We start from the raw sequence: 7224 nt of genomic DNA, 5'->3' as shown, positions 1-7224 counted from the left end.
TAAATTTGAATAATAGTTGTATTGATTGGTCTTCCCTGTAGGTGTATGGATATTATCCTACCACAGGAAGCCTTGTATGTCATGACAGATTTTGATATGTTCTTGTTGATGATAAGTGTGATGCCACTTCTCTTCAATTTGTCATTCCAGGCATAGTAAACAATATGATTGTCAGATTAAAAATGGCCAATATCAGTCCATTTAAGCTCACTAATGTCTAGGTATTGATGTTTATGTGTTTCATTTCATTTTTGACAATTTACAACTTTCCTAGTTTCATATTTTTTACATTCCATGTTCTGATTATTAATGGACATTTACAGCTATTTCTCTTCATTTTGAGCTGTGTCTCATCAGTGAAAATGTTCTGAGGGCTTACTACACTTGCATCATCATGGTCAAGCCTACTTTAAGGAGGCAGCTCTTCACCACTAGCATTGTTAGTACCTTCTAACCGGGGCTACTCATTTTCCCATATCTTACACAATGTTTCATTGCTGTTCATAAAGTTTTCAGTGACTAAAACCTGCCCACCATGGGTGACCATGCTGGTATTTAAAATACCTGTGACATAACTTCCAGAATCACAGCAACTCACAAGTCACCAGAGTACAACAAACTGACAGATGAGTGGTAGTGTGTCAACTTGGCTAGATTATTTTCCTCAGTATTATAACTATACTTCATTTTGTGATTTGATACAATTGACCTATGTGCTATAAATCCTGACCTCGTTTGAACCACTAGGTCAGCAGTTCAAGCTCACCAGTCACTCCTCAGAAACCGTATACAGGGTTATTATGAGTCAAGTTGATCAACAGCACTCAACAACAACTTAACAATGATGTTAGAAAGATAGGATTCAAGGCAATTATGTTAACAGGGCATTATGAATTCTGCAAGCTTGGGTTTTACCTTGACTCAATCTCTTTTGAAACATAAAAGAAATTAAACAAGTGAGTAGAGATCAGAGAGACATAACTACAACCAAGAAAGAAGAGCCAGGAGAGGTACACATCCTTTGGCCCAGGGTCCATGCACTGAGAAGCTCCTAGATCCAGGAGAAGGCAAGACACATGGAGACCTCCAAAGAACACCAGGCCCACAGATGTTGAGAAAGACAAGAACCTTCTTCCAAAGATGACACAGAGAAAAAGACCTTTCCAAATGCAGGTGCTCTGAATTTGGATTTCTAATCTCCTAAACTTTGAGAAAATTAATTTCTGCTTGTTAATGCCACCCACTGGTAGTATTTCTATTGTAGCAGTATTAAATAATTAAGACACTCCTCTTGGGATGTATAGTCTAGCAGAGAAGATAAATCTAAACTAATAAAGATACAAATAAAACAAAAACAAACCAGTTGCTGCAATGTTGCTTCCTGCTCGTGGCGATCCCATGTGTGTCAAAGCAGAACTGTGTTCTATAGGATTTTCAATGGCTGCTTTTTTTGTTTGTTTGTTTGTTTGTTTTCAGAAGTAGATCAGCAGCACCTCTGGGTGGACTACAATTCTGATTATAACTATTTGCACCACTCAGGGACTCCAAAGGAAAAAACAACAACAAAAACAGATGTGAGATTATCACCCTTATTTAAATGATAAGAAGAAATGTACACAGTGCCATATTAACTTATCCCAGGACAGTTCTCAGAAGATGAGTGTCTTAAATAGGGTAAATGGCATAAAGTTTATCCAAAGGTAGAGAAATAACTGTTGGTGATATTTAAATTGATAAAACTTACAAAACCTGGGAATGGGTTGGATATAGAACATAATAGAGCAGGGAATGTTTAGCCATTCTTAGGTTTCTGGCTTTGATAATGAATGGAATGTGGTACCATTTACTGTTATAGAAAATACAAGGGAAAGATTAGGTTTGATAGGACAGGCAGGAAGTGGGGAAGAGGACTATTGAAGATTTGCCTTGGACAGGAGTCAGATGACTTTGACATGAAGTTGTTAAAAAGACAATTGGGTATGTGAGCCTAGAGTCTAGAGAAGCTTTATAGAAATGTTTATTTGTAAATCCTCTACGTATAGGTGAGAAAGAGTCCTTGAATGTGGATTAAATTACCTGGGGTGAAATTTCAAGAGAGAGCCTAGAAGTCAGTCTTGAATAATCCAATTCAGTGCCTTGTCAGATGACCACCAGCCTGCAAAAGTGACTTCTAAGTTTTTTCAAACTTCTTGAAATAATCAGATTAAAAAGACTAATCATAAAACCAAATAAATGATTGTGCAAGAAATGGCAAAGAAGTACTAACACATTGAAAGTTAGTGAAAGATGAAGTATGATAAGTATTGATGAATGTTTCCTAGGGTAGCTCACTATTGAATATGTGAGGACTTATTGGTAGAGTAATATAGGTGGAAGTTAGGCTGTAGTATATTGAAAAGTAAATGACAGGTGAAGAAATTGAGACTCTTGAGAAGCCTGCTGTGAATGATCTGTCTTTCACAGTGTTTTTTGTTGTTGCTGTTGTTAAGTGTCACCAAGTCAGTTCCAACTCATAGCAACCCTGTATGGGGTTTCCATGAGTGTTGGTTGTGGATCCAAGCAAATGAAGTTTTTGATCGCTTCAATCTTTTCTCTGTCCTTCAATCCTAATTTTTCTTCATATAATCGAGCACCTCAGATTATTTTCTCCACATATTGATTGAATAATTATGGTGAAAGTATATAACACTGATCAGAGAAATCATCTTCTGGCTTCTTGTACTATACTTTGTAAGCTATTTTTATTTTCCTCAAAGATGGGTAACCAGTTATTGGCGGTCCATACCACCAAACAAGGGCTTACCTTTGGTTCAGGAGGTGGGGCATGAAAAATACTGAAAACTAGACAAAACAGATTCAGAGGATGGTCTTTGAACTCTGAGCTTCAGATGAAGGGATACATAAGTGGATTGAGTTCTTACTGGGAGAAAGAGTTGAACAGACAAAAGAAAGAGAGTGACTTCTGACCTGGGGTGGCCAATATGACCCACCACAGTCATTGTGAATGTGTATGAGATAAGAAAACATTCCTGTTGCAGAAGCCTGCCTACGTCTCACAGATACGAAGGAGACCAACTGTGGCCATGTTGTACCATTTTCAACTCCACCAACTGGGCCAGAGTCAATACCCAACTACTGCACACCAGATCAAAAAGAAAAAACAATGTCAGCTAAATTCACCAGAACTGAACTTTATAAATAAAGTTTTGGAGAATGGCACACAAACTCATCTCTTAATCACATCTACCACAAGGAAGCTGGTGAGTGCATAAGACTACACCAACATACCTTCATCAACTTAAAATAAATACAATGGCACCACAAGGTCTCAAACACAACAGGCAATCTCTGTTCACATGAAAAACAACAGAGAGTAGCACAAACAAATGAGCAAGAGGAAGAGCTAGAAAATGATTTTAGTAAAATGAGTTACTGCAGCTACCATAAAGAGTTCATGAGAATGATATTCATGTACCTCTGAAATATTGACAGAAAAGTCAAGGAAAACATGGAAGAATTCAGAAAAGCACTACAGGAACAATCAAACAAAATTAATGAAAGATTGGAGACAGGACAAAACTTGCAAACAGAAATTCAGAAGATTAATACTAAGATATTAAAAATTATAATACACTGAAAGGGCAAAGGAGTAGATTTAAATCAATGAAAGCCAGAACTAGTTAACTGAAAGATAAATCTCTCAATACTAGTAAGTTAGCAGAATAATCAGAAAAAAGAATAAAAAAACCCCAAGAAATCTTAATGTTCATCTGAGACAACATGAAGAAGAATAACCTACAGGAGACTGGAAATCCAGAACAGGAAAAGACAAAGAATATTACAGAATATATAGTCAAAGGTGGTTATGTGCCATGGAGTCAGAACCAACTCATAGTGACCCTGTACAGGGTTTCTGAGGCTATACATCTTTACAGGAACAGAAAGCCTCATCTTTCTCCCACGGAACAGCTCGTAGTTTCGAACTACTGACCTTAAGGTTTGCAGCCCAATTCATAACCACTATGCAAAGAGCTGCTGGAAAAAAATTTCCCTAATATCATGAAAGATGAGAAGATAAGCATTCAAGAAGCTGAATGAACCCCAGGTAGGATAGTCCCTCAAATTAAATCACCAAGGCCTATCAAACCCTCCAAAATCAAAGACAAGGAAAGAATTCTGAAAACAGCTCAGGAAAAATAAAATGTTACCTACAAAGGAAAACCAATAAGGTAAGTTCTCATACTTTGGTCATATTATCAGGATGTTCCTGAAGAACATCATGCTAGGCAAAGTGGAGAGTAAGTGAAAAAGGGGAAGACCCCCAATGAGATGTATTAGCAAAGTGGCAGCAGCAATGGGCTCAAAGGCAGCAACGACTGTAAGATTGGTGTAGTACAGGGCAGTGTTTCATTCTGTTATGCCTAAGATGGCTATGAGTCAGTGCCAACTCGATGACAAATAACAACATCAACATGCCAGAATGACAAATTAATGAGAAATAGCATCACATTTATTGTCTAGAAGAACATTTCAAGATCTATTTGGTAGTACATTGTTGCCTGTGATAGAATAATAAACATATACTTACAAGACCTGGATCCTGGTGTAGGACTCTAGGATATGCACTGTTTTGCAAGGTTGGTTTGAACTGTAAGATCAGTGGTTCAAATTTACCAGTCAGTCCTTGGAAAACCTTTACAGAGTTGTAATATGTTGGAACAAACTCTAAGGCAGTTAACCACAAGTAAGACCCGTTAATACCACAACTATTTAAATTTGTGTGCCAACCATTAAATGACAATAAAACTAAAGTGTTCCAACTACTTCTTCAGTCTGAAATTCACCAAATATGCAATAGGTGTATTGATAATTACTGGTGATTGGGATGTAAAAGTTGGAAACAAACAGGAAGGATCAATAGTTGAAAAATACGGCATTGATGATAGAAATAATTATGGAGATCACATGACAAAATTTTTCATGGTCATTTTATTGCAAATTCCATTTTTGTAAACAACACAAAAGGTGACTATACACATGGACCCAACCAAATGGAATACACAGGAATCAAATTGACTATATCTGTGGAAAGAGACATAGAAAAGCTCAATATCATCAGGCAACACAAGACCAGGGATCAACTGTAAAACAGACCATCAGTTGCTCACTTGCAAGTTCAGGCTGAAGCTGAAGAAAATTAAGACATGTCATGAAAGCCAAAATATGACGTTGAACATACTCCACCTAAATTAAGAGACTTTCTCAAGAACAGATTTAATGCAATAGACACTACTGACCAAAGACTAGAAGAATTCTGGGATACATCAAGAATATCATACATAAAAAAAGTAAAAGATCATTAAAAAGACAGGAAAAAAAAGAAAAGACCAAAATAGATTTTAGAAGAGACTCTGAAACATGCTCTTCAGAAAGAGATTCTAAAGCCAATGGAAGAAAGGAGAAAGTCAAAGAACTTAACAGAAAATTTCAAGTCAGCTGGAAAAAAGAAAAATTCAAGTATTATAATGAAATGTGCTAAGACCTGGAGTTAGAAAACAAAAGCATTGGAGAACACATTCAGAATTTCTCAAGCTGAAAGAACTGAAGAAAAACTTCAATCATCGAATTGCTATATTAAAGGATTCTCTGGGGAAAATGATGAATGATGCAAAAAGCATCAGAAGAAGATGGAAGGTATACACAGATTCACTGTACCAAAAAGAAATGGTCACTGTTTAACCAGCTCAAGACATAGCATATGATCCAGAACCTTGATATTGAAAGAAGAAGCTCAAGCTGCATTGAAGGCATTGGCAAATATCAAATACTCCAGGAATTGATGTAATGCAAATTGAACTTTTTCAGTAAACTGATGAAACACTGAAGGCCTTCATGTATGCCAAGAAATTTGGAACACAGCTACCTGGCTAACCAATTGGAAAAGATCCATATTTGTGCCCATTCCAGGAGAACATAAAGGAAAACATAGAATAATGTCATGAATATTTTGCTGAAGATAATTCAAAAATGGCTGAAACAGTTAATCGACAGGGAACTACCAGAAATTTATGTCAGATTCAGAAGAGGACATAGAGCAAGGGATATCATTGCTGACATATTTAAATCTTGTCTTAAAACAAAGAATACAAGGAAGTTGTTTATTTGTGCTTTATTGACCATGCAAAAGCATCTGACTGTGTGGATCATAACAAATTATGGTTAACATTGGTAAGAATGGGAATTCCAGAATAGTTATTTGTGCTCATGTCTAACCTGTACATAGGCAGTCATTCAAACAAGATATTGTATTCTTTCAAATCAAAAAAGGTATGCTTCAGGGCTGTATCCTTTCACCATACTTATTCACTATGGATACTGAACAAATAATCTGAGAATCAGAATTATGTGAAGAAGAATGTGACATCAAGACAAAGGAAGACACATCAACAACCTGTGCTATTCAGATAATACAGCCTTGCTTACTGCAAGCGAAGAGGGCTTAAATACTTACTGGCAAAGATCAAAGACCACAGTTGTTAATATGGATTACACCTCAATGTTCAAAAACAAAAATCCTCACCATTGAACCAATAAATACCATTATAATAAATGGAGAAAATACTGAAATCGTCAATGTCTTCACTTTGTTTGGATATACAACCTACACTCATGAAAGCAAGAGTAAAGAAATAAAAAGATATATAAGCAGGAATTTGACTGCACAAGATCTCTTTAAAATATTAAACAGCAAAGATATCAGTTTGAGGACTAAGGTGCACCTGTCTGTCTCAAACCATGGAATTTTCAATTGTTTGTTAAGCTTGTGAAAGTTCGACAATGAATAATTAAGACTGTAGAAGAATTGATGTAGTTGATCTATAGTGTTGAAGTATATTGAAAGTACCATGTACAGCCAGAAGAACAAAGAAATCTGTATTGGAAAAAGTATAGCCAGAGCGCTCCTTGGAAACCAGGATGGTCAAACTTCATCTCATGTTTTAAACATGTTACAAGGAGGACCTAGTCCCTAGAGAAGGATGGCATGCTTGGTAGTGTAGAGAGTCAGCAAAAAAATATGAAGACTCCCCCCCAAGGACATGGATTGGCACAGTGGCAGCAGCAATGAGCTCAAACATAACAGCAATTGTGAAGATGGCACAGATCCAGGTAGTGTTTTGTTCTGTTATGCATAGGTCACTATGAGTCAAAGATGACTTGATGACA

This window comes from Chrysochloris asiatica, unplaced genomic scaffold (assembly GCF_000296735.1).
Source record: "Chrysochloris asiatica unplaced genomic scaffold, ChrAsi1.0 scaffold00228, whole genome shotgun sequence".
Taxonomy (NCBI): Eukaryota; Metazoa; Chordata; class Mammalia; order Afrosoricida; family Chrysochloridae; genus Chrysochloris; species Chrysochloris asiatica.
Note: the sequence above shows the minus strand (reverse complement) of the source record.